The 27164-nt window shown below is 42.7% G+C and overlaps 1 long non-coding RNA gene across 1 annotated transcript; it reads left to right on the top strand.

Moving 5' to 3' along the window:
• The first annotated feature begins 209 nt into the window (after positions 1–209).
• Positions 210–24011, top strand: LOC130150615 (uncharacterized). The gene is made up of 3 exons (XR_008822296.1): positions 210–2818; positions 3135–3221; positions 21480–24011. It is a non-coding gene; the product is annotated as an uncharacterized LOC130150615 (long non-coding RNA).
• Positions 24012–27164: the final 3153 nt, after the last annotated feature.

Genomic DNA, 27164 nt, shown 5'->3' with positions numbered 1-27164 from the left:
AAGAATGCTACAGGCATATACTTTAGTATAGCCAGAATTGGCTATAGAACTGGTTGTGAGATGGGATCTGTTTGCATCTTTGTTACCCTGGTTGGGTTTTTTTTTCATCCTCTTGAGATCTGGCTCCATGCCCAGAGTGCTTTTATTGTGGCCTCTCCTCATCTGGGCCCTGATCATAGGATTTATGCGAACAACTTCTACCTTAACTGCTGCATTTCTCCAGAGTCCCGTTGCCTCTCAAAGGTTTTTAGTGTACAGGGATCTCCCTCGGGGCCAGCGCACAATCGTTAGGACAGAACCTCTGTTCTCTCTCTCGCTGAAATCAGTAGCAAAAAGACCGCTTGTCTCAGTTACTGCAGGTCAGTCTGGGAGACACAAGTGTGATGTGGTGAGGGCTCTGTAGCTGAGAAGAGTTTGCCTGAATACACAGGTGCCTAATTCCCCTTTGGTTCCTCGGGACCGAGGCAAATGTCTGTGACAGTCTGAGCCTTGGGAGCCGTTCTGCATCCCTTGAAGCATGTAACCAGCTGGTGGGTAAGTAATCCTGGTGAATAAGTGGGACTAGGGGAGGATCAGAACAGTGGAGGCTCTGTTGATTTTGTGTAAAAAGGTGTCTTGGTGATTGAGTCAATTCAGTAAAAAGCTATTATTCTTAGTTGTGTTTTGGGATCACTATAATGAAATCTTTTCTGTGAGTGCAAGAGAGTGACTTTTCTTCAAATTTTGTGTTACTCTCACAGAGGCACTAGAAACTAGGAAAAGAACCTGCTATTTAAGAGGGGTATTTCAAAGCTGATGATGTCTCCTAGCAGAATGCCCATGTTTGGGGTTATTTTATGCCTGAGTGTATCAGCTGACAAAAGTTTCCCCAAAGTAAGATATAAAAAACTCAGGTTAAGCACAAGGTCAGGAGGAGGCATGAGACACACTGAGCCTGCGTCAGAAAATTCCCGTGCTTGTTTCTTCCCTTGGGTCTGACCCCATTGCCCCTGCCAGGCAGAAGCCCTCCTGCTCAGAACAGGTTGTTCTCCTGACCAGCATGACAGACAGCTGGGCATGGAGACTCTAGAAAAAATAGGTGAGACAAATTATGGGTAGCATAATCCCAGTGTGTCTTATAAAGATGCTCTTGGAAAGAGATTTCCCACTCTCAGGTGAAATTCAGCAGTGAGTCTCTAGCTGGAGTGTTATGGCTTTTGAAAAATCTCCACATAGCCACGTGCACGCACACAGCTGGATACACAAAGCACTGGTGCAAAGGAACTTTGTGCAGTTTTTGTGATCCACAGTTTTCAGTTCTGATAAGAAAGTGCGAATGAGAATGTGTGAAACAGGAGTGGTGTTTGTTCCCTGGGTTTTCTATGTTAGAGCTAAGAGAAATAGAAAAAGCCAACAGAAGCTTGGAAACTGTAAACCTAGGGACTTTCGTTTGGCCACGTAAATCCTTCTCTAAGCATCTCCTAAAAAGCAAAGCAGTGAAGTCCCAGAGTCATCAATAATACCCTATATTATAGAACTTCTGGAATGTGACATTTGTATTAAGGAGCCTTCAGATTTTTTTTTTTCAAGTGACTGAAGTGACATAGTGGCACCCTTGCTATTGACTTTACAGAGGACTCATGTTGCCAAATTGCAGGGATGCTTTCAGAGATCTTACCTGCAGTTCCCAGTCCTTAGCACTCACTCCTGGATGTTTGAAATACAGGTCTGTCAGTTGGTCTAGCTGTTTCTTTCTGAAGGCAGAGCGCATCCTCGTGAAGCAAAGTAGGCACCTCCAGGGACTTGTTTCCATAACAACCTCCCAGACTGGTGACTGTGACTACAAGCAAAAGCACTCGTTGAATATTTTCAGGTTTCAGATATTGGCACCTTATCTTTACAGCTGTTTTCTTTGCTTACTGAAGATGATTTCATCACCTTGTGTCATGTACAACTGTCCTGTCCAACCTGAGACAGACAGTTACCAGCATTTGAAAGCAGAGAATGCAAACCAGGAGGTGGGAAGGGATTTTATTTGTATATCCTTGCACACAAAGAGGTGGGGAGTGTGCAAAGCACAATCGGAACACTCACAATCAGGGAGCTGAAGGGCTGCTGACCTGTGAATGTGGAATTATCTGGGAGCCCGGTAACAAAGAGTGCAAGCTAAAGCATCACATTAAAAACCAGAAACTCTCTCATTAGGAAATAGTTTTGCTGTGGAAGAGACAATTGCTCCTTCCTGAACTCTTGGCTGTTCTGTGACAATCAGTTCCTCAGATAATTTTCCCACAAGAAGTTTTGCACCAAAGCAGGACAGGGCAGAAATCATCTTGTTGGATGTGGGGAAGGAAGGAAAGGAATTTCACTGAGGACACCTTTTTTCATCCACAACTCATCAACCACATAAAAAGATGGTAAGCGTGAAAGTCATGAAGAGCTGTTTTGCAATATTTCAAAGTCAACGTCACTGGTGGATGCCTGCACTTACCTCCAAGATGAAATTGCTGTTCTGCTCCTGTTTGGAAAATGTTGCAATGTGGGATTTCTGAGCAATTTTCTGTTTTGGCCCTGTTCCTTTTGATCCAACTTTCATGGATAAACATTCACTGCTACAGCAGCTGTGGGGGAGAAGGTGACTGGACTTGGTGTTCTTTCCTAAGCCCCAGCATACAGAGATCCCTATGGAGGTAAAGAAGAATGAATATAAAGGAAATTCAGGGCACCAAGAGACAGGGTAAGGACTGAAGTGTCTCCCATACTGTGATGGAAAGAACAGCATCAACCCTAAAAGCAAAGGAACAAACGGCTCCAGTGTCTGCTGCTATAGCAGAAGTAGGTAAGGTTTCTTTCTTTTTTTTTAATGTGTGAAATTAACAACTAAGAGTTTCTTGCAATTAATAAGGAGGGATTTCCTAATTAAGATTTGCAGCCTAAAGGGAGAATCTGGTTCTAGTTGAAGAAAGAAAGATAATTATAAACTACAAAAATGTAGTATGAGCCAGATCCTCACCATCTGCTGATTCAAGCTGGCAAAACTCTATTTAGTACAACTACCTTGGTTTATATTGGGCTCCAACTTCAATCTTCTGTGTCAAGTCATAACATATGTACTATTTGCTAAAATGCTTATTTTTGTTTGTTCTTTTCTTGAGGTCCTGTTTACATCAGGGAAAGATCTGCGGATTACAGCAGGAGTTAACCACAGCTTTCCCAAAAGCTCTCATCTGACTTGAGTCCAAGTAAGTCTACCAACTTCAGCAAAGTTAAGCTTCCCCTTTAAGTTTATCTTGACAAAAATAAGACCAGCAGCGTTTTATTTGTTTTTTCAATGGTGGAAATGTGCAGGCAAATACATAGAGAAGTTTAAACGAGCTTCTGCCCTGAGCTGCAGCCCTGTAAGCACAAGATAGCTCTATTTACATTGCTGTAACCAAAAGCACAGTCTGAGCTCTTCATCTTTGCCCTTTGGAGCTCGCAGTCTAGACAAATCCTATTCTGCAGACATTTGTAGCCATACTATCAGCAGGCTCACAGTCGAATCCCTGACTTGCAGTCATCTGCTTTACACAGAAAGTTAGGGAGGGGAGCAGGTGCTTGCAGGATGAAAAGGCTTAATCCTCTGATAAAATGAACCAGTGAATGCTGAGTGTCCTTAGCTGCCACCAAACGCGGTTGGTGATGAATATGCCTGCCAATTACAAGAAGGAGCAATTCTTGTGCAGGGCGAGATCCTAAGTAGGGCAGGACCCTAGTCAGGAAGATAAACCCAGAAAAATGTGTTTTTTTGGGGAAAGCAGACAGGGACTGCAGTAGCATTGATTTCCAGTGTAGCTTATGCTGTTAGTCCATGCGAATTCTGTGTGCCTTGCCTAACTGGCTGCATTCTCACTTGCCCCAGGGGCATCTGTCTGGGGCGTGTTGGCTGGCACAAGAGTTTAAGTATCATTGCATGGATTTACACTTTGGGAAACAGGTAACTGATTGGTGTGGGTTTTACGTTGCTAAAGCATAAACATTCATTGTTAAACGCTCAGGGCAGGAAGTATCCACGTTCTCTGTAGTGCAGATTAAGAGGGGCTGAAGCAATAGGGTGAACTTCCCTGTGTGCAACTTTTTCTTAGTGAAAGAAAGGAAAGGATTTACTGGAGGGAATGTGCTCATCAGCTTCCATGGGCACCCTAAAATACCGAAGCTTTGTTGCTTATTGGTTAGAGAGAAGACTCATGGGAAACCTTTGTCTTCATACAAAATATTGAAAGTTCAGTAAGTCCTTCTTTGGCTTCACTTTCACTAAACGAATAAAAAGATACTCAGTAGTGTAAAGTTTTGGAAGACCCTTAGTCAAAAAGTGCTATAAATCACAAATTTATCAATTTATTTACCACACTTACCAATTAAATTACCAAATCTAATTGGTATTGTAGCCATTGTGTTTTTAAAGAAAACAAGGGTTTGATTCTGCTCTCTACCTGAGGTTATATAAATATGTCCTTAAGGATGTGAATGGTGTGACTCCTGATTTAAGTGACTGTGAGAGAAGAATCAGGCCCAAAGAAGAGGGCTGTAAATGCAGACATCTAGGATATATCTCTTTAGCTGTTGTAGATATATTGGTCTGTTCACCTAAAAGGTTGTATACAATTTTACACCAACAGAAGAGTTAGCTTTTAGAGTACAAAATGGTTTATTCTTTTACACTCTCTGGAGAGAAATTAAATGGTATTTTACAAGAAAACTGGAACATTACTGTCTCCTCTTGCTGCTTGTTGATGCATCTGTTGTTTTCAATTAGCTTGATGGCATCCATTTTCAGGAAGCAGATGCTGCCCTCTTTTACACTGGTGCAATTCTGGAATAACTCCACTGACGTCAGTGAAGTGACTCCAAATTTATCCCCGGTGAAAGCAGAATTGGACCACAGTCTCTTTATTTGCTTATCTGCTGTGGTGCCCTTGGGAAGGCGCACCATTACCATACCATAAGGGGAAGGCAAGCACCTGTCTGCTGTGCCATGCTCAGCTCCTTTGTGTCCTTGACATCACACTCAGTTCCTGGCTGGAGAAGTCAGGCTCGTGTGGGGTGTGAATGGTCACTAGATTCCCCATGTTGAATGGAGCAGTTGCTGGTCCTAAATTCTTGACCACTTCCCCATTCCAATTTCTATCAGCTTTCTCTTGGATATGTTTTCCAAGGAGACAAGAGTTTTTTAAGCTAAAGACATGTAATTGCAAGTTGCTGGTCCTAAATTCTTGACCACTTCCCCATTCCAATTTCTATCAGCTTTCTCTTGGATATGTTTTCCAAGGAGACAAGAGTTTTTTAAGCTAAAGACATGTAATTGCAAGTCCTAAGTAATTATAACAGAAGGGTAGCAGAGGTAGGCATGGTGACAAACTCTACCCCTTCTAGTTTTTCGCTGTTACGGCTATGTGAAACTTGTTGCAGTCCCGGCAGGTTGGCTATACATATGCTGGCTTCAGAGTCTCCATTTTCAAGGACCTTTCAGGGACAAATTGGGCTACTTCTTTCCTACTCTAACTGCTGGTCTCAGCCATGCCTTCCCTGGAACTGGACAAAAAGCTTCATATAAAAGCTGTCAGCATGCTGTGTAGAAAAATACCACTTGAGATGGGGCAGATGAGGGTGAATAGCAGAAACAGAGTCAGTAAGGAACAGAGTAAATAAGCAGTGCGAGACAGGAGGGAGGTTCTTAAAAGAGTTCCTCAAGGATTGGTCCTGGGATTGTTTAAAACATTGGCAGTAGAGCTGTGACTATGAAATTCAGCAATTAAGCAGCCTAAGTGTCATCATCAAGTCTGTGGGTTAGAACACAGAACTAGATGGCTGAATAATTGAGTTGAAGAAATGGAAAGATACTAAAGAGCACAGAAACTAAAGCTGTGGTAGGGATTTTGGTGACAAGTTTATCAGTTGGGGAAGACGGACAAAAAGAAAGACTGGGGCTGCCAAGATCAGCCGGAGTGCCAGTGTCACCTACTGAGCCACCAGAGTAATGCAGCCATAAAAACTGCAGGTGCAAGTCTTTGCAAATCTCAGAAGAAGCTCGTTCAGCACCACCTGGGAAATGTTGATTCTGTAAGGCCTCATCTGGAATGCTATGTGCATTTTTGGTGACCTAAATTTGGTCAGGAAGGATGCACAGAAGAACAGCAAGAATGATCAGGTGAATGGAAGGTGCTTTGCGTGAGGAAGCTGGAAGAGCCTGACTTTTCTAGGTCAGCAAAAGATTGGCAAGACCTATAGTTAGAAAAATACTGGGGGCAGAGTAGCCGAAAGAGGTAAGAGCTATTTGAGGTAAAAGGCAGTGTCGGTGTTTGAACAATAGAGCATTAATTGCTATGAATAAATTTACCCTGGTAAGAAAAAGGTGATTTCTAATATAACAGAGAAGGAGAAATGAAAGCTCATTCCAGGTTGAATAGCAGAAATGAAGGCAAAAAACCCAGATATTTTTTTTTTCAGGTGGACTTTGTAAAATTTGTGAAAGGGATAATATGCAAGTAGTTACACGCAATGGGAATAGCCTGAATTCAGTGACTTTGTCTACTGGAATCCTCTCCTACATCTGGAATGTCTTTGAGATACTGAATAGATGAAAAATCGTAAGATCTTCCCTGATTTCTTGTGTCCTCCAGTTAATTTGCCACACTGCATCCATTTAACTATAAAACACTAAACTGGTGATTTTATCGTTTATTACTTGGAGGATCTGTGAGTCTTGGGAAATGTTTTTTCTGTATGGGACTGGAAGAAGAGAAGGGAGTCCTAGGAGTGGGGTAGGATGGGGCAGGGGATACCAGGTCACTCCAAGAGCTAGTCTGGAGACAGAGGGAAAGTTCATGCCCTTTAAAAAAACACCAGTCTCTGTTCACTGCTCTTCCCCTCAGTCTGGAACCTCTGCTGACCTTGTCTGGTCCTTTCTTCATATCCAGAGCTCTCCAGCTCTATGCTGACCTTCCTCCTCCCTGGGGTCTCTGGCAATTCCTCACTACCATGAGCTCCCTGGAATCATTGGAACGGTGCATTGCACCTAATTTTGAGAAAAGCCTTGAGACAGCTCTGCTGCAGCTCAGCTAGGGTGTCTGATTTGGATGCAGAAATCAACAGCAATGCATGATTTTCAACAGCTTATTTTGAATGGAAGGTCAGAACAGTTAATATAACAGTGGCCACTCTGGCCTGAAGAAGTGAGCAGAAATATTTCCTGTTCCAGGCAGTGTTCTAGCAGAGACAGAATAAAGCTTCAGGTTTCCTCTCTTAACTCTTTCAGTTCATTTCATCCTGTAGAAAAGTCACAAAATAGCCGCTTAAGCTCAGCAGATAGACTAGACATTGATCAAGGCAGGAACTTCACCCATCCAGCCAGCTGTGTGTCACAAAAGCACCAAGAAGAATCCATTCTTATACTTTGTCCTTGAGCCTTCTAGCTTGTTGCTGCTCTTTGTTCACTTATGTGAGGAAACCATCATCTTGTGATTTGTGTCTTTGTTTTGGCTAGCTAGTTCTGCTCTTTAACTTTGAAATAACTCTGCTTTTTTCTCCTTTAAGTTGAAAAAAAAAAAAAAAGCAAAGCAAAGGAAATTTTATGAATAGCCATGCACGTGATGAAAACATGTGAATATGGGCACCACCTGAGCTTTATCAATGACATTAGCAAGATGGTTCACACAAATACGGTTGTCCATAAGTTGTCTTAGGGCTTGTTCCAAGTGCTCGACATAATTTCTTGAATTATGTCAGTAAGACAAATTAGAAAGGAATTATAACAAATACAGAGTAAGCCAGTGATTTTCATATGAAATATGAATACACTGCCACATCTGTTTCTGAGCTGAGCTCACTTTGAAGTTGATGGAAGAAACCACCCTAAGTGTATGTGCATGTGCTTCTTCATTTACTGCTGTTGTGTACAGAGCATTGGGCTTGAAGAAAATAACATATTAATGATGAAGATCTTCCTGCAGCATTCACCACACAAACAGAGCAAAAGCTGGGCAAAGGCCTTACATGGTTAAAATCGCATATACCTTTTTGGAGCATGAAGAACTTGCCAATAGTAAGAGAACATTACTAAATTTTGATTTTGTAGTAGGAACAGAATAAGGCACAGTTAGCTGTGGACAGTAGTGGGAAAACAAGAGTCTAAATGAGCAGAACCCATGACTCATTCTTTAGTGCTACAGAAAAAATCTTCATATTCTTGGCCCTGGCAACCATGTCTTTTAGCAAGGAGGTGTTGACTTTGACAGGGATTACATTTAAAGAGCACAGAAACAAACCCTACAAGTAAATGGTGTTGATTCATGGGGATGTTTAAGAAGCATGGGAGATGCATTTATTGTGAATCTTCAAGCCAGTGTGATTTATTTATGCCTAAACAGTATTTACACATACTCTTTTTTTTTTTTTTTTTTTTGTTTTTTTGGCTTGGCATCACAAACAGCTCAAGAACACTTTATCCACTGTGTGAAACACCAACATGCTCTTAACTTGTGACCAAGTTCTGACCCTATTTGCCCTTTTCTATGCTTCAGTTTTAAACCTTCTTTAGTCAAGACCTGCATTCTCATAATGGGTTTATATTATTAAGGGTAGGGCTGTCATCAAACAGTAAGGAGCTCTGTGCACAAGCTCCCTTGTCAGTGATGAAGAAATAGACCTGCTTTGTGTTTGAATCCCACTTCATCATCTGTACATGAAGTAGAAAGGTACAGAGTAGATATTTACCTGTTGGTCCTGTTTGGTGTCAGATGACCAAACTTAGAATGTCTACTTTATCACTGTATTTTTTTCTCTAGATAAGTACCACAAATATATTTTATATTTCTTGAGCTCTGAATTATGCTCCTATTTTAATATATCAGAAATAGTACTGCCAGGTACATTCCTTTTTAGTACTATAGATTATGGGCTTTCATGCTTACAAAATAATACCCACAGAGCAATTGATCTTTGTAGTCTGTCCTTGGAGATGGCACAGTGGGGTATTCACTGTTGCTTATCCATTAGTCTCTGATTTGATGACCTATTACAGTTTTCTACAGTGGATTACAAGCATTTCTGTAGGACATATTTCCATCAAAAGATGCTTCTTCCTCAAAATCAGCAAGATTTGTGAGAGGAATTTCATTTCAGCTCATTTTGGTATTCTTTAGAAAATGCATATTTGGAGAATTTTGTAATGTGTGTGATTGTTTTCTTAATGTTCTGAATATTTTTGCTCTTTAATATTTTTTTTAACAAAAATTAACAACATTTGCATCTATGCCTTATTTACTTTTATCTGTAATGAAAGATATAACACGGATTTTGTTGGGGTTTCTTTGGGTTTTATTTTGGTTTGGTTTGGTTTTTAAGGGAGGGGATTGTCCTTGGTTTAGGTGAGTTTATTTTTAAAAAACTTCTTTTCCAAGCAGTGTAGTGGTAGCCATTGGTTGTTCCTATTACTAGCAGTGTGGCGCCAGTGTCAGCTCCAATACTTCCTTGAATTCAGTTAGGTGATATTCATAGAACCATAGAATCATGTGGGTTGGAAAAGACCTTTAAGATCATCAAGTCCAACCATTAAGCCAGGACTGCCAAGTCCATCACTCCACCATGTCACTAAGCACCACATCTACACAATTGTAAAACACCTCCAGGGATGGTGATTCTACCACCTCCCTGGGCAGCCTGTTCCAATGTTTGACCACCCTTCAGTGAAGACATTTTTCCTAATACCCAATCTAAACCTCCCCTGGCACAGCTTGAGGCCTTTTCCTCTCATCCTGTTGCTTGTTACCTGGGAGAAGAGACCAACCCCCACCTGCCTGCAACCCCCTTTCAGGGAGCTGTAGAGAGCAATAAGGTCTCCCCTGAGGCTCCTCCTCTCCAGGATAAAAAACCCCAGTTCCCTCAGCCGCTTCTCATAAGACTTGTGCTCCAGACCCTTCACCAGCTCTGTTGCCCTTCTCTGGACACGCTCCAGCACCTCAATGTCCCTCTTGCAGTGAGGGGCCCAAAACTGAACCCAGGATTCAAGGTGTGGCCTCACCAGTACAAGGGGACAATCACTTCCCTTGTTCTGCTGGCCACACTGTTTCTGACACAAGCCAGGATGCTGTTGGCCTTTCTGGCCACCTGGGCACACCACTGGGCACACATATTCATACGTCTGTCAGCCAGCACCCCCAGCTCCCTTTCCCCCAGGCAGCTTTCCAGCCACCCTTCCCCAAGCCTGTAACGTTGCGTGGGTTGTTGTGACTCAGGTGAAGGACCCAGCACTTGGACTTGTTGAACCTCCTACAATTAGCCTTGGTCCATCAATCCAGCCTGTCCAGATCCCTCTGCATCCCCCAGATGCTTCAAAAGAGGTGAAATGACAAACCAAATGGAATGGGGACTACAGCATGTATTAGCAGTGACAGAAGGGATGTTGCAGTGCTTTGGCTATTGCTGAGGCAAGCCAGCTGTTCTTTTCTGCAACTGGAAAACCTGCACAGGTAAAAAATGAGTCCAGACTGCGTTTACAATGCAGCCTGACTTGCTAGAGCATGTCATTAGGAGTTCTGAGCCCCTCCCCCTCCGTTTCCACTCAGTGGGTAATCTTTTAAGATGTTTTTACTCATAGATTATGTAATAGGAAAAGGCAAAACGAAAAAAAAACCCAACACCAAACCCCACAACCAAACCCCAAATGATTATTTTCTAGTTGTATTGGCAAGAACAGAAGTAGAAGGTGCTATCTGCAGTGTGCTGTAGCTCACCTTACTTTTTTTTGTTGGCTCTTTAAAAAAAAAGCGCAGATTTGTAAACTGCCATTAACACTTAGCTTAGTGGATTTCAGAGAAGATGAGTAGTGAGCTCTTTGCATAGTAACCATTAATCAACATTTCCATAGAAAATGTCTGAATACATATTGATCAAGCCAGCTGCAGCTGTGATATAGCTGTGTTGGGTTTTAGAGTTTGGTGCAGCTTTCCTCTCCATCCTGCATCACCCAATCATGTAACCTACATAGCAGAAAAAACACCTGCTGGTACTTCTGGCCCTGGCATTTCTGCTTATTAGTAAGTTGCATCAAAAGGTTGTGTAAGGTTTTTCATTAGTTAAGAGACTACTTAATAGGAAAGTCTTGTAATTAAATGTTGGACTTGGAATCAAGGGGACAGTCCCCAGTACTGTCACATGGCCTTTGGATTTCCCACATCTCAGTTCCTTGGCAATAAACTGAGACGTTATTATGCCATTTAGTCGCTCCTTTTCCCTAAATGATTTAGACAGGGAAATCTTGGTGTGTATGCCTCATCTCTTACCTCTATAATGTCAAGCCACAGTTGGAGAACCCTAGTTTCTGAGGACACTGTGTTGCATTACTGTCATAACAATAGTAACTAACATATGGATGGTAAGGATCAAACAAACACAGAAGAACATTTGGCCCTGTGCATGGGACTTACGGAATATCCAAATGCTAACAAGTCCTGCCGTTACCTAGCTCTGTGTTGGCTTTGGGCCAGTGCTTTGACCATACTAATCTGATTTCTGTTTTTCAGGCTCAGACACAAAATACTCAGTGCAACGCTCTTAATTGTGACTCTCTGTTCCCTTGCAGGCTGCCTTACAATTAAAGGTGTGCAAAATATTCCTATCTGACAAAGTCCAGAGCTGACTTACTGCAAGGTAAATTGAAAGCCTCTTGAATGTGCCACGGAGATAAGAGGCTGACATAACTTTTCGCAACTAGTCCAACAGAAGTAAAATTATGCAGGTTTTTCTTTTTTCACCCCTTGAATTGCTATCAGGGACCAAGGTATTAAAGCAGAAGAAGAGGGTATGCTGGAGATGGGAGAACTTTGTCATCTCTCTCACAGATTTGTATTAGCCCTCCAAGCACAAAGGTGATGCTAGGATGCTAGGAGCTCACTGGTATTGAGCAGTCAAATCTGCACTTGGAATCTGGCAAGATCATCTTTTTACAGATTTTCACTAGCATGGTTAAGAATTAATCCTAAATGCTCTGCTAGTTTTTGTTCCTTTATGGTCTTTCAGAGGAATATGAGGATACATAGAATAGCAATTATGGCTTTTCATTGTTTATATTTAGTCATATATCGGTGATTCAGAAGCAAGCATATGTGAAAAGGCCCAGATGAATCCTTTTGCAAATTCCTTCCTGTCTTATAGCGTATTTAGGTGCCTGAGTCACATTTTTGGAGAGGCCCATTGTCATGTCTTTGTGCTTACCATGATACATGAGGAGTTTTCTTGATGGCCAAAATATTTTAACACCCCTACTGATGCAGAGAGTTGCTGTTAGACAAGTGAAGCCAAATTCTCAGCTGGTATTCATACATCAGCACATTTTTCTTTTGATGCCAACTGGGCAGGGTGGTACAGGGTATTTTATAAGCCTTCAGGTTTTTTTTTCAGCTGGTCAATTTTCCATATGGTTAGGAAATGAGTCCTGTTTGCTTGAAAATTTAGTGTCTTGAAGTACAACTCAAATTTCCATTTGAATGGTTTTGAGTTTTCACTGTCAGATCTGCCATAGTGCCATACCAGTCTGTGGACAGACTGATGCTCACACGCACATTCTCGTCCTGGTATGCATGTGGCATTTCTTTTTTCCCGTGCCTCAATTTGCCCAACTGTAGAAGGGAAGTAAAACCTATCTCTCCTCAGCATGCAATTGGGTGTTTATCAGTGATAAAGATCTATAGGTACCAACGTATTCATTGGTAAACTCATTTTTCTCCAGGTGACGCAAATGACCCTTTTTCCTACAGGGAATCACAAACAGGTGGCATGAGGCAGGGCTGGGATTGGACTTAGGTTTGCAGCTGGGGCAGTCATTCACTGTGGGACCTTCAGATAGCTTCTCTGTAAGTCATTTTTGATTTCATATGGTTGTAATTTCCAGAAAGGGCATCAATATTTTCACAGCTGGAAATGGGATAAATGGGATACTGACCCTTTTTACTTGCTTCTCTGACATTGCCTCTGTTAGTGTTTCCCTCTGCTCCTACACTTTCCATGCTTTCCATTAATAATCATAAACCTGATTACTAGGTCTTCAGGTGACTATAGTGGGAGTATAAATACTTAACTAATCAGCCAGGCACTACGATAAGTCTCACTTCCAGAAGTTTGGTAGAAGATAGCACTTTAAAAAATGCCTGTTAAAGCCTAGAAACACCATAGCTATTGGGATTTTCTTCTAGTGATCTCAGTGAAACAGGGTTGGGCCAATTTGCAAGTCCTGCCTCTTGCTTTAAGCTGAAGTAGTAGTTGACAGTGAAAGAGCAACAGGAGCAAAGGATCCTTTGAGCCCAAACCACCTACTTCTTAGGGACTGGTGAGCTGTAAATGAACTTGCTGCTTGTACTTACATTGGTGTTTTTCATCACACTCCTTCTCTCCAGCTGTTTGTTGCTCTGGTGATCCCTTGAGTGCATGACCTGTGCCATGCCACCTCCATTCTCACCTCCACAGGTGGACTCCACCAAAGCAATGCCTTTCCTCACGGTGCTTCCTTTAAATCCATGATGTCATCAACTTGTGGCAATTTTCCTATCAATTAATGCAGTTGCTTTCAATTTATTAATGTTTTACCATGCCAGCCTGATGTGTCTCAGCTGCAAAGGCAAAATGAAATATTGCTGCATATGTGGGGCCAGAGTTAAGCCTTGGGGAGGAACAGAGAGAGAGAAAGGAGAGCTGAGACAGAGGGTGCCTGGAGACCCGTGGGAGGAGGGGAGAGGTAAGGAGTGGAGATGACTATTACTGCTGCCACAACCACGGCAGCAGTTTCCTGGTCCCCACGCCCCTTTCCACACCTCGTCGGCAAGTGCAATCCTGACTTCCCAGGGCTTGGGTGTAAGCAGGGCAGAGGGCAGGACCATGGCTGGTTTGCTGTCCCCAGCAGCCTGTTGACCTTAGCAACTGTTGTCTTTGCCTCGGCTGTAAACCCAGCTCTAATATTTTTTGCGATTTTATGCGCTGGTTCCCTGGGTGTATCCATACTGCAAAAGAGCATTTAAAACAGCAAAGAAGATATAACAGATAAGGCTTTAACAAGAGCTAGCAACTGAAGCTAAAGCTGATAAAGGAAGGTTAGACTCAAGCTGAGTAAAGTTACTTCATTTTCTCAGATGCTTTAAGCTGGAATACTTGACCTTGGTGATCCTTTTCAAAAATTTTAATAAGGACGAGCATATGTTGTTGGATTTTAATTGAAAGTCATTGACTCTGCAGTTCTCCCAGAATATTTTCTTGAAGGGATGCTTTGTAAGTCTAGGGAAAACTCTAAGCCCTGTGTCATAGGATCCTCAAACACTGATGAGAAGGCTTTGAAATCTGATGCACAATTCAAATTTTAATGTCTGTGTTGTGGCTCCGTCTTTGACCCATAAATGGGAGAGGATCACAAAACTGTATGGGTGCTGTATCAGTTGGGTATATATGTCAAGTGTGTCCATGCATGTGCATGTAAAGGCTTGAGCCCCCTCTAGCCCATGCTGGATAGCTGTAGGTTACACAAGCTCCAAGCTTTTGCAGTGATATTAAGTAGAATGCGAATGATGTGGCGATTAGCAAGATTGTTAACTGAATTTGGTTTGGTACAGTATTTTGAACAAAGAAAGCATATTGTAAGCAATAGCTGTTATTAATTAGTTTCAGCCTTACCCAATACAATTTCTCAGCAGCAAAAAAGAAGCAGTTGTTCTGGAGGTTGCTGTGGCTAACCCTTTTCTGGGGTTAAGCTTACTGTTGTTTATTCAAGCAAAATGCCTACAGAAAGCAGATGGTGATCTTTCCAAGCAAAGACACAGAGGATCAGCTGGTGTGCTGGCACAGGAGAATCTGTAGAATTATGCTGAAGACTGGAAAGACTGAAAATTCAAAAGAAAAACCCGTGATGTGAAAAAGTCTGCCTTATACTGACTGTTGCTGCCAGGAAATGCCACCAAAAGCTGGTGACGAGTTTGTGGGGTGGCACAGTGCCATCCTGAGGGCCATGGAGGGATCTGACAAGGCAACACTTGGCTGTGGGACCTGCACTGCGACAGGGCTGGCAGCTTGTGGCAGAGGTGAGTTTGGCCATGAAGGCTCTATTTGCGTAAGGAGAGTTGCCTGCTTCGGCATTTAAAATATTTACGCAGTTTGCTACTGGTGAGCTACCTTGATAGCCAGTGCTGGGGTGTGCCATGAACCCTCCATAATGTTCACGAAGCTCTGCACCCTGGCTGTGCAGAAGCAGGACTCGTGGGGCACAAACCTCCCCTGATAACAGAGATACAGCGGTTTTTTTGGTTGGTTTTTTTTTTTTTTCTTTTTTTTTTTTTTTTTTTAGCTGAGCGTAGACTAGCTCTTTCAAGGCGTGAGAGAGAGGGCAGCTTCTTTTTGTGCGGCGAGCAGGACCCACACTGCTAGGAAAGTCCCCTGGCCCCCAGGTTATCAGAGGAGGCTGGTGAATTCAGGGGTGCAGCAGGATGCTCTTCTTGCTGCTGAAGCTTCGTGGGACATAGAATTAATGATGCAGAAGAGGAAATATAGCTTCAGAGCACTCCTTAAAGCAGGGAATGAGACCTCCTGCTCTTCACTCTTTCCTTCTTTCTTGGGTGAGATTTTTCTACCAGCAGCCTGGCAGATCTGCCTTGTTTTGTCATTCTGCCAGTGGATCTTGAAATCGTTAACGCTTTGCAAAGATCATGTAAACAGGCAGCTCTAGGAGCACTGGATGGTCAACTTGCTAATGCCTGGGGCTTTGGTGCTCTGGAGGCAGCTGCCATAGAGGCAAGCACAGAAACAAGGTGTCTGGTATCCTGGGTGAGTGCCCTTAACCCCTGAGCTGCGTTGTAAGGGCAAGCAACTACCCGCTCTGGCTCTTCCCCTTCTGATGTGATGGGAGAGAAGGTGGTCAGCCCTCCAGGTGCAGAGCATGGCCTGTCAGCATGCTCAGAGCTGGACCTCTGGCTTTAAGCAACACATGTAGTGAGGTGTGGGCTGGTGGTATCTGTTGGGAAGACCTGAAGCATTAGACAGCCTGAGTGGCACTGTCATTTGCCATGGACATGTGGAGAAATTCAGTGTTTTCTATGTTCTTGTGTCTCTGGAGTTTGGTGACAGCTGAGGACAAGCACTTAGCCTTGCTATATTGAATTTAAGCATGTCGAAGGGAATGGATGTGTGATTTGGCCACATGACCCATTTTCTGAAGCAAGTCAATAAATTTTTTGCACAGCATCATAAAGGACATTAAATCCAACAATGTCCTTTTAACTGTTAATGTCAGAGTTAAGGAACATTTGCTCTAAAGTTGAGATTCCTCAAAGGAGTTCCATATGGCTCCTAGGGAAAGAAGTGCAAAGTGCATATGGCCAGCACTGTGTGGGGTTAAACTGGGGATTTAATTTGAGGAGGGATGATGGAGTATTGGGTGGGAATTTCCCTGAATATTTTCATTCACTCAGTCAAGCTAAAACTACCAGTTTCACATGAGGCAGTGCTGCACCTTTCCAGTGGAACTTTAACATCAGCTGATTTTGTATGCCACTGCATCAGTTTCCCTGTGTTGGAGCAGGACAGTGGAAGGAGTTCATGGGTTTATGATCTCCTTAGAAACAGAGTTGCTCACTTCCCAGTTCTGTTGTTCTTTTTTGCTTCTTTGTTTTAAGATGGGTACTATAAACACTTTGGGTCTGGTCTGTTTAATCGCCTCTCCCTTATCCTTGCACAGTGTAACAGCCTGGCTGCCACGTGTGTCTCTCATAACGGAAGTGAGCATCATTTGCTTCAGCAGAGTTACATCACTTGAAGTAACTTCTCCTACGATTTTGCTGTCCCTAGTGTTTTCAGCTGAGATACTCAAAGCCTTAAGTTATTCTCAGTTAACTTGCCAGTAGTTGTTCCTATGTGTAGATCTCCCTCTTACTTACACATATAGTTTGAATGGAATTGTGTCTCTCACCAGTGAGAAGGATTCAAGGATCTTGCATGGTGGCGGGAGGCAGCAGGTTTTTTTAAAATATGAAGGAGGGTCTGGAGCACCAGTCTTATGAGGAGCAGGTGAGGGAACTGGGGTTGTTTAGTCTGGAGAAAAGGAGGTGAGGGGGGACCGTATCGCTCTCTACAGCTACTTGAAAGGAGGTTGCAGGCAGGTGGGGGTAGGTCTCTTCTCCCAGATAACAAGAGGAAAAGGGCCTCAAGCTGTGCCAGGGGAGGTTTAGACTGCATATTAGGAAAATAACTCCTTCACTGAAAGTGTGGTCAAACATTGGAACAGGCTGCCCAGGGAGGTGGTGGAATCACCCTGAAGGTGTTTAAAAAAATGCATAGATGTGGTGCTTAGTGACATGGTGTAGTGATGGACTTGGCAGTCCTGGGATAATGGTTGGACTTGCTGATCTTAAAAGCCTTTTCCAACCTAAATGATTCTGTAGATCTATGATAATTGCATATTTTCAAATCATAAATGTAGGAGGTATCTGAAATGGGGTTGAAAAATTGCACAGGTGAGTTTCAATCCCATTCCAGAACATAGTCCATTTTTTCATGTTGCCATTTTCAGAAAGCCTCACTGCAAAGTTAGGAACTATTTTCTATGAATTTGGACATCAATATCAGACTTAAAATGAAGGGCAATAAGAGATAGAGAAGCTGGTCACCAAAATTAATCCTTTTACACATATATGAGTCCCACCTTTTAAAACATGGCAGCAATGTAATAGGTTTTGTTTCTGGATACCTGTAAAAGGCCTGCAATCTGCTTTCTGAAATTCAGTCCCTTCAGAGTGTCAAGCTGAGCATCCAGCATAACTGGCCACTTTGGAAATTCTTGGTTTAGTTTTGTAATTTATATTAAAACAGTATTTAAAAGTAACGAGTAAGTCATAGGCTGGCAAGGAGTACTTTAGTATTTCATTTATCTTATGCTTCAACAGTTGCCTTACTTCATGTCTGTTCCTTTTAGAAACCTTACTTTTACGTGTATAGAATTAAAGGCATAGAAAAATCCTCTTTGGTCCATCTGCCTTTCTTCTGGCCCAGTCAAAATCTTTCCTCTCACTTTTTCTGTGTGTGTGATAGTAATCATTACCTTAACGGTCCTTTCAAGCACGATTGTAAACTTGGATCTGGCCCCTGGTTTCATGTCAGTCCTTCACTGCTGTATTGTACTAGCTAATCCCTTGCTTATTTGGCAGATTTAAAATGTCAGTTTTGCTGTCCTGTGGCCATACTGTTTGGGTTTTGCAGTGTTGAATGACTATGTATTCATCAGTTATACTTTCTGAGCTGTTTTCAGACATCTACTTGATGCTGTGGTGTTTGATCCCTGCAGTTGCTTTGTTTATAAAATATTTGATGAAAGTTGATCCAGAAAAATTTAGATTTGGGCTTTTGGATTTGCAAATACTTCAAGAAAATCTTTCATGCTAAGCTCAAAAACCTGTTTATGTTATGTTATTTTTTTTTTACTGGGACCATTTCTGTTGCTATTGATTTTAAGTTTTGCATAAATCTTACTTTGGACAGGCAGATGATATTACATACCTTAACCATGCAATACTTCCAGTGCAGGAGGAGTCTTGTTTACCACTAAGGAGCTTCACTAAATGAATTTACAAACCATAAAAGAGCAGAGATTTTCTCCCTGTAGATCAGGAAACAAACTCTAAGAAAGTATATTTTACATTTTCTAAGCATTTGTTGGATTATTGATGTACACAATGGATAAAAGGAGATCCAGGATATCAGTTCTTTACTAGATAGACTCCTGTCCTCTACTGGAAAATCTCTGCTGACTTTGGGGAAGATCCACATCAGATACATCAGTATAAAACTAAGAGTAGAATCAGACCAACAAACCCCACTGTGATTGTTCACTCTGTGGGAAAATCCAGTGGTTGGTCATAGGTTCAATTAATGCAGCTGTTGCAGACATCTGTCTCTGCCGGTGAATTGTTTGATGGGGTCTCTGACTTCTCATACTCGAAGCAATCACTAGTATCCAGTTATTTTTGCTCTGAGTTTTTGGAAAACTATGATCTAGCCTTTATATCTCTGCCCGCTTGTTCACTCTCTGTAATCCCTGGGTTGAAAACTTCTCTCTCCAACATGTAAATCTGCAGGAGAAAGCTTACATGAAATACAATTCAGTGAGGGAATTTTGATTTGAAGATCAGCACAGATTTAGCGTGCAAATCAGAGATTTCTCACAATTTTCATGAACTCAAAGCAAGCAGGCTGTACGTTTTGTTGGTAGAGCTGGCTTTTCCTTAGAAAACTTTTTGAAGAGTGAATGCATTTTACAAATTCTTACTTGTAATATTTTACACATCTCTATATATCTGTAGTCAATGCTTAAATACATAGCTTCTCTATGAGTGTGAATGTGTTTATATATATATTTTAAAAATATAAATATATTTTAATATACATGAGATATATAAAATAGGCAGACACATGCTTAACTTCTTTAAGCTCATGACTAGCCCTGTCAACTACTGTTAAGTCTGGGCCTCAGAAGTTCTAAGATGATTAGTGTCCCATGCTAACCATATGGCTGTGGAGGTTTGACCATGACTGGATGCCAGGTGCCTATCAAACTGCTCTATCACTCTCCTCCTCAGCTGGACAGGGATTAAAAATACAACAAAAGGGTCATGGGTTGAGAGAAGTACAGGGAGAGCACTCAGCAATTACAATCATGGGCAAAACAGACTCAACTCAGAAAAAATGGTTTAATTTATTACCAATCAAGTCAGAGTAGGATAATGAGAAATAAAGACTAAATCTTAAAACACCTTCCCTCCACCCCTCCCTTCTTCCCAGGCTTAACTTCACTCCCAATTTCTCTACCTCCTCCTCCGAGTGGTGCAGGGGGATGGGGAATGGGGGTTGTGGTCAGTTCATCACACGCTGTCTCTGCCGCTCCTTCCTCCTCAAACTCTTTCCCCTGCCCCAGCGTGGGTCCCCATGGGGGTCACAAGTCCTGCCAGCAAACCTGCCCCAGCCTGGGCTCCTCTGCCCATGGGTCCTGCCAGGACCCTGCTCCAGCGTGGGCTGCCCACGGGGTCACAGCCTCCTTCGGGTATCCCCCTGCTGCAGCGTGGGGTCCTCCAGGGGCTGCAGGTGGATACCTGCTCCACCACGGACCTCCATGGGCAGAGGGGCACAGCCGGCCTCACCGTGGGCTTCACCAGGGGCTGCCGGGGAATCTCTGCTCCGGCACCTGGAGCCCCTCCTGCCCCCCCTGCACTGACCGGGGTGCCTGCAGGGCTGTTGCTCTCACATACCCTCACGCCTCTCTCCCAGCTGCTGTTGTGCAGTTGGGTTTTCCCCAACTTCTTAAATACTTTCTCCCAGAGATGCTGCCGCCATCACTCGGCCTCGGCCAGCGGCGGGCCCGGCCTGGAGCTGGCGCGCATTGGCTGTCGGACATGGGGGCAGCCGCCAGCAGCTTCTCACAGAAGCCACCCCTGCAGCCCCCCCGCTACCAAAACTTGGCCACACAAACCCCATACAGTATTAAAGGAACATGTAAGCCATCCTGTGTAAAGAAAAATGGAATAGGTAACTTATAGGGGCATGTTAGGCCAGCAGAATTGAGGCTTTGCACTGTTGACCTACAGAGGGAAAAGAAATGTAAGTATTGCTTGAGTTACGAGGACCTTTGTGCCTTTTCAGGTTGTAACAGTCTTTGACCAATTTAGGAAGGCCCAAGTGCTACATTTATTGCAGTCACTTTTATGTTCTTTTTCTCTCTCTTTTGTTGTGGAGGACTGCAGGTATTTTTAGTAACTTACGAATAGCCCTTTAAGTTTTATGTGTCACCAGCACAGATGCAGCTAGAATGGACTGCATCAGAGCATGGCAATGGAGAAGTCTCTAAATGAAGAGAAGTCCTCACAGACCGAATACATTTTCTGTTTGTTGCCTAAATAAATCTTTTCAGATCTGATTAAAAAAAAAAATATATTTTTTTAGGATTCCTTCTCTTGTTCTAATACACTTTCCTGACCCTGGTGTAGAAGGAGAGGCTTATAAACTGAATTGTCAATGTAGATCTGTCTCAAAAGGACTTAAAATTAGACATCAAGAAAATGGCTACAGGAATTAACAAAGTCCCAGTTACAGTAAAGGTCAGACCTTGGGTCTCCATCCTTGGAGAAGCACAGCCCTGCAATGCAGACTAAGAAACTCTGCAAGGAGAGGTGTGTATAATTCCCAGCATCTGTAAGGAAAAATCCCCCATAAATCAAATCCCACCAGGCATCAAGATAAGCAAACATATGTAGCACTCTCCATTGTACCCAGCTGCAGTTATATTGACAAGATATCTCAAATAATGTCCCTTCAAACAGTCTCATTAAGAAATGAATGTTTAGGTTGACGTGTCTTAACTCTGATCCATGCAAAATAACACATTAGCCTTGGGTATTTTCTTAACATGTAACACTTTTTTTTTTTTTTTTTCCTTTTCTTCTTTCTAGGTTGGATTCTGGATGTTGCAAGGCTGTCATGTCAGGATGCTGCAGAAAAGGTTGTTGCATCTTCTTGCTGTAGAGTTGGTGAAGTTTCCCTGTGTGCAGAGAATACATTTATGGACAGGAAACTGGTTTCCTTGCTTTGCGGTTTTCTTGTTGCTGTTGTTTTTGAAGGGGTTAACGCTCTTAGTTCCAGAAAACTGAAACGAGATGTGAACTGGGGTTGGAAGGAGGAAGCAGGGGGAATCCCATACAAGATTCGAATGTGTCTTATTTCTGGGAAAACTAAATAAAGCAGGATTCAATTGCCAGTGGCTAAATAGCAGCAGTTTATGAGCTGTTCATCAATAGCCTCAGACAAGCACTAAGTCCTGTGAGAAGCTGGAAATTGACACAGGGCACCTCCAAAAGGCTCCATTGTCAAAACTTACTTTAAACTTTTTTTCAAGTGAAGAATACAGTCCTGGCAAATGTGTAAGGTCAGCCCTTAGAAGAGCAAATAGCTTTCTCTAATGAATCAAAAAAGTGGCCAAAGTCTGTCCATTTGTCTGCCTGTCTTTTGGCCTTGGATTACTGTGCTATTTAAAACTGTGTTTTCGTAACTCAGATAAATAGTAGGTGTTTCACATAGCTCTGCAAGTAGTAATCATCCTGTTTGTGCATAATATCTGATATCTAAGGGATGGGCCAAAACTAGAGGTATTTCTCATTTACCTATGAAGTGTCTTGCTTTAGCATACGTACAGTCAATTCTTGTTGTGAACATGTGAGTCCATTGCCTGCTCTATAGGAGGCAGGGACTTAGTTTCAGTGGCTGTAGAGTTTCACTGAAATAGCGCTGTTTGTAGTCTTTCATGTGATTTAGAAGGCACAATAGCCAGACAGTTCTGAAAATGTAATATAATTGTATGCAGCGTTCCCAGAAAAAGCCCAGAAGTCTTCTCCCATTGCAGCATTGTGATAAAAACCTCTGTTGCTTTTCAAGCTCCACAAGTCCATGCTGTGCTCTGCTGAAGCTGATAAAAAACCCAATAAGCACTGAAAAGTGAAGGGCAGAGAGGGATGCTCTGGCCTGGAATCCCCTCTCTTTGCAGCAGCAAAGGCAGTCATGCAGCTGAATGTCCATAACCAAAGGTGGATCCACCCCGTGTGTGTTGCCAACTCTCTGCAGAGATGAGTGGGTAGAAAGAATTGATTCTGGAAGAGGAGAAACTGAAAGGAAGAGCAGTGTAAAGGATGCCCTGAGCATGATGACTAGGATTTTCAGAAGGTACTCTGATGGGTACTGGGCATCCAGCCTTCCTAAGACTTTTTATCAGTAACACCCTCTACGTTTCATGAGTGACTTTTAGCCAGTCTGGCATTCTTCACAGTCAGTGTGTGAGGGAAAAGAGGTAGAAGGCAGCTCACTCTTAATTTGACAGCTATCGGCACCTGTAACAGGCTAGGACTGTGATACCTCCTCGTGGCTGCTGGCTGAGGGTCTGATCCTCTGCTGAGCTGTGACTTTCTGATGACCTGTAACTCGAACAGACTTATAGGACTGGGCACAGAGGAAGCCTGAGGTGCCAGATCCAAAGATGCTTTTGGAGCAGATCTGCTCAGTAGTCCTGAGCATGGATGTGAACCCACAGTTCTTAGGAAGCAACATTCATTCCACATTCATATTGTGTGGGTGCAAACAATACAGAGATCTACTCTATGTCTTAGTACAGGCCAGCTTGCCATGTGGGACTTCTCTGAGTCACTGTGTATCCTGATCTGCGTAGCAAAGCCGTGTGGCTGACCATGGGTAGCCAGAGCTGCCATGGACCCTTCTTGCAAGGGCTGTTGTCTTCAGAGTCAACTAAGTGCAGGCTGCCTTTAGAGAGGTGTGAATATGCTGCAGAAGTCTACGGGTACCCTTCAGATACATGGCATGCAGGTCAGACTTTAGACCATACTGTGTGCCAGCACAAACAGCAGAGATGTTAGTTACAGAATCACTTTGATTTTGCTGTGAAACCTTGTTCTGGTGTGTTATTTCAAGGAAGGCAGTTAGGACTTGCAGGCCAGATCATGTGGTGAGATAGTAATTCCTACTCCCTTATTGGAGATAGGCTGATTTATACAAGTCTGGTCCAACATTTCTGAGAAATTGTGGATGGCAGGTATTTTTTTGTTTGTTTGTTGCACTGAAAACTTGAAGCCTTTCAAATAAAGTATGTGAGGTAAATAGAATTTTTAGATGGAGCGTGTCCTTCAGTCTGTTTGCTGGATTCAGACTTCGAGAATACAAGTTCTTTGTACAGAGTCCCTCGCGCAATGCGAGAAGAGGTTTTTGGGCTTGAAAGTTGACCAAGGAAGTGGGACTCAGTTGAGCTTTGAACAGCAATCATTGTTCTCATTGGTGATGCCATTATATGTGCTTGACTGAAATCCAACATTGCACAGGTCATAACCTGATAAAACCATGTAACTGATATTTGTGATTGTTCCTATCAGTGTGATTGACTGTTAAATAGGCTAGACATACGAATAAAATCAATATTTTTTAAAGTGTGGTGTGTTTTTTATGGCAAAAAGACTGGTTGCACTCTTGGACTTCATTATATTCATATGAAGTATTTGATGTGGAATTAATACAGCTGTGCAGCTTTCTTAGGACAGCTCACAGCTGCTTGCAGAAGTGTACCTTTTCCTCCTCAGACGCGATTACTGCAGCGCTGCACTGAAGACCTGCCACAGGGAGATGTGAAGGTAACTTGGTATGTCCTCCTCCTAGTCCTGCAGGGATGGTCCCTCTGTTCTGTGACAAGCTAACATCATCTGAAGTGATTTCATGGCTAGAGATCTGTATGGTGCTGGTGAGGGGGGGTGGCTGTCTCGTCACACCTGCTGCTGCTGCCTCTGTCCCTCCCCTTCTTGCCTCATGGCCCTACAGATACCAAAGGATGGATGTGTTTTAAAGGGCTTTCTCCATTTCTGTACAGTGCTCCGTTCCAGCCCCTGTGGGAGGAAAGATGTTTTTGAAGGTACCTCTGAGGTGCTTTTGCATCTCCCGTATTCTGGGTCTTGTTGGAAACCTAGGCAAAGTGCAGCTGACCCAGGCAGCTCTCTATGTGTTCCCACCTCCCAGAAGAGCTAGCTTGCTCCATCAAGCTCATGGCATCTGGGAATGCTCAATGGTGACCTCTGATCTCACATCTTTTGCTTGCTCCTTGTCTTGGCAGCCACAAAGGTAAGTCCATGTGTGTGGAATTTATCCATGGGGGAGGCATTCTGTCTGCCTTACAATCGCACTGAAAGAGGACAATGAGACAACAGTCAAGGAAAATGCAAGACCTGGTTTCCCTCACTAGATGCAGTGGTCTGTGTCTGGCTGAATGAAGCAAGGGCAATCATTTCATCTTCTTCTAGCTTGATGCTGTGACAGGGCTGTTGCCAGTGAGTATGTGTGCTCGTCTGCTCCCTGTCAGTCATCCAAAGACCTGAATGTCTGTAATCACAGCCTTACACACCATTATATAAGGTCCTTGGCTGTCTTTGTAGTTCCTTAAGCCCTGAACTCTCTCACTTTCAAATTTGAGTTCACACACATCTTTTGTTTGTCTTACAAAAAAGGAGTCAAAAATCATCTGGAGGAAAGGCAAAAGTTACTCTAGTTACTCTACAAAGAACTCTACATTAAAGTGATGGCAGAAATGGCATTGAGGAACCAACACGTGTCTTGGTTCCCATCATTACAGACACTATCACCACAAGCCCTGCATTAGCAGTGGTCAAAACCTGCAGCAACACGTAGATATTAGATTGCTCACAAGTGCCAAAACATTTTACAGGTGGATGCATTAAGTTCAGAGATGTTATAGGCTATAGTAACAGATAAATCATCTTCTGGTCAGCCAAAAATAAATAAATAAATTGATCAGGTTCAGTTTACAATTCAGATCCAGTCATGTCTAACAATGCAAACCCCCTTATCCCCCCATCACCACCACCTCTCCCCCTTTTCTTTTCATTAAGTAAAACTCAAAATGTTCCTAGAAAAAAAAATAAAAGTTTTTCCTATGAAAATGCCCCTTTTATCCAGCAGGTAGCAAAGATCTGAAGTACCACCAAGGGAGGAGTGGTCATCTTGTTTTCTCAGGCTGCATGTAGGTGATCACTCATGAGAACTGAAAATGGATGATGGAAATAAAAGCATTTCTAGTTAGGCTGTAAGCTTAGCCTCGATCTTCGCTCTTGTAAATACTTACTGAATAAAAATGTCACCCTGCAGAAACACATAATTTTGGACAGAACCGTACTGCACTGGTGTGTGGTGATGCTGTTTTATCATTTCCTACACGCTTCACATTTGCGCCTATGAGACCCTTAGCCATTTTGTATCTGAGTGCCAGCACCATCCCTAATTCTATATCCTTATCTATTTGGACAAATTGTCTTGTTTTAACGGGACAGCATGACATACAGCCTGGCTCATGGACACAATCTGATCTTTGCTACTGTGATGAGGAAAGCAGCCAGAAATTGAGGCTAGTGGTCCAGTTGCACAAAAAGAAGGGAAGGACATGTCTTCATTTTCAGTGATGCTGAGGGAAAAACAGTATTACATGGCTTCCTTCTGAAACCTGGGATTCAGAGAGTCCTGGCAAAAGATGCAGCTACTCCAGGACTGGGTCTGTGAGCACCAGAAATCTGTCTTCCTACATTTCCTCAAACATGATGGTAAGTTCTGTGACACCCTCTTAAGTCTGACTTACTGCAGTGTAAATACTGTATGATGGATAAGCCAAAGAATTTTTTTTCGAAGTCTATGGTAAGTTTTGGAGTTGTTTTTGGAGGAAGGACTGAGCTTGCATAACTTGCACAACTTGCGTAAGTTGTGCAAGGCAAACTGATCAGTTGAGCTATACCTGCCGTAAAGGCCCATAAAGCCTATGGAGTATGCGATCACAGCTGCATTCGTGGGCAATATAGGTGTAAAAGAAACAGCAGAAAGAAGGAGCAGTAACAAAGAGTATAAATTTATTAGAGTACAGCATTTATATTTGTTGTTGTAATTGGCCTATTATAGTGTTTTTCCTAGAAGTGAATTTGCAATGCCAGTAGAGAATACCATTTGGAGAGTCACTGAGTTAGAAGAAATGAAATCAAAGACAGGCATATCTCCTATTAAATAACCGTGGCAGAAATTGTGTTGCAGAATACAGAATGAATGCTGACAAATCACCGTCACCAGAACTGAGTGGTATTCACTCATGACTTTTAAAAGAAATAGTGGAACTACTTATGGCACTGTATAATTCAACTTAAACTTCCACAGGTGTCTGAAGTCTGGAGAGTGGCAAGCATGGTACCATTCTTCAAAACAGTTTCCACAATGGTTTCTAAGCAACTGTGGTCTGCTTAATTTGACATTTGTACTAGGCAAATTAATAGAAAATATAACAAAGAATTGAATCAATGAGTGCCTGATAAATGCAAAAAATTTCCTTGGAAAAAGTCAGCACAGTTTCTGTTAAAAAAAGGTTTGGCCTTAGAAAACTAGTGTCTTTGAAGGGGTAAACAAGCACAATGATAATGATGAGTCTGTTTGGTTAGGCTGGGTTTCCAGAAGGCTTTAGAGGGTACTGTACACCCATGGAATAAAAGGCAAGATCCTGGCATGGTTAAAAATGGGAAACAGTGGGCAAAGTATCTGGCAGC

Source organism: Falco biarmicus, chromosome 5, assembly GCF_023638135.1.
Source record: "Falco biarmicus isolate bFalBia1 chromosome 5, bFalBia1.pri, whole genome shotgun sequence".
NCBI lineage: Eukaryota > Metazoa > Chordata > Aves > Falconiformes > Falconidae > Falco > Falco biarmicus.
Note: the sequence above shows the minus strand (reverse complement) of the source record. Positions and strands in the feature narration are given on the sequence as shown.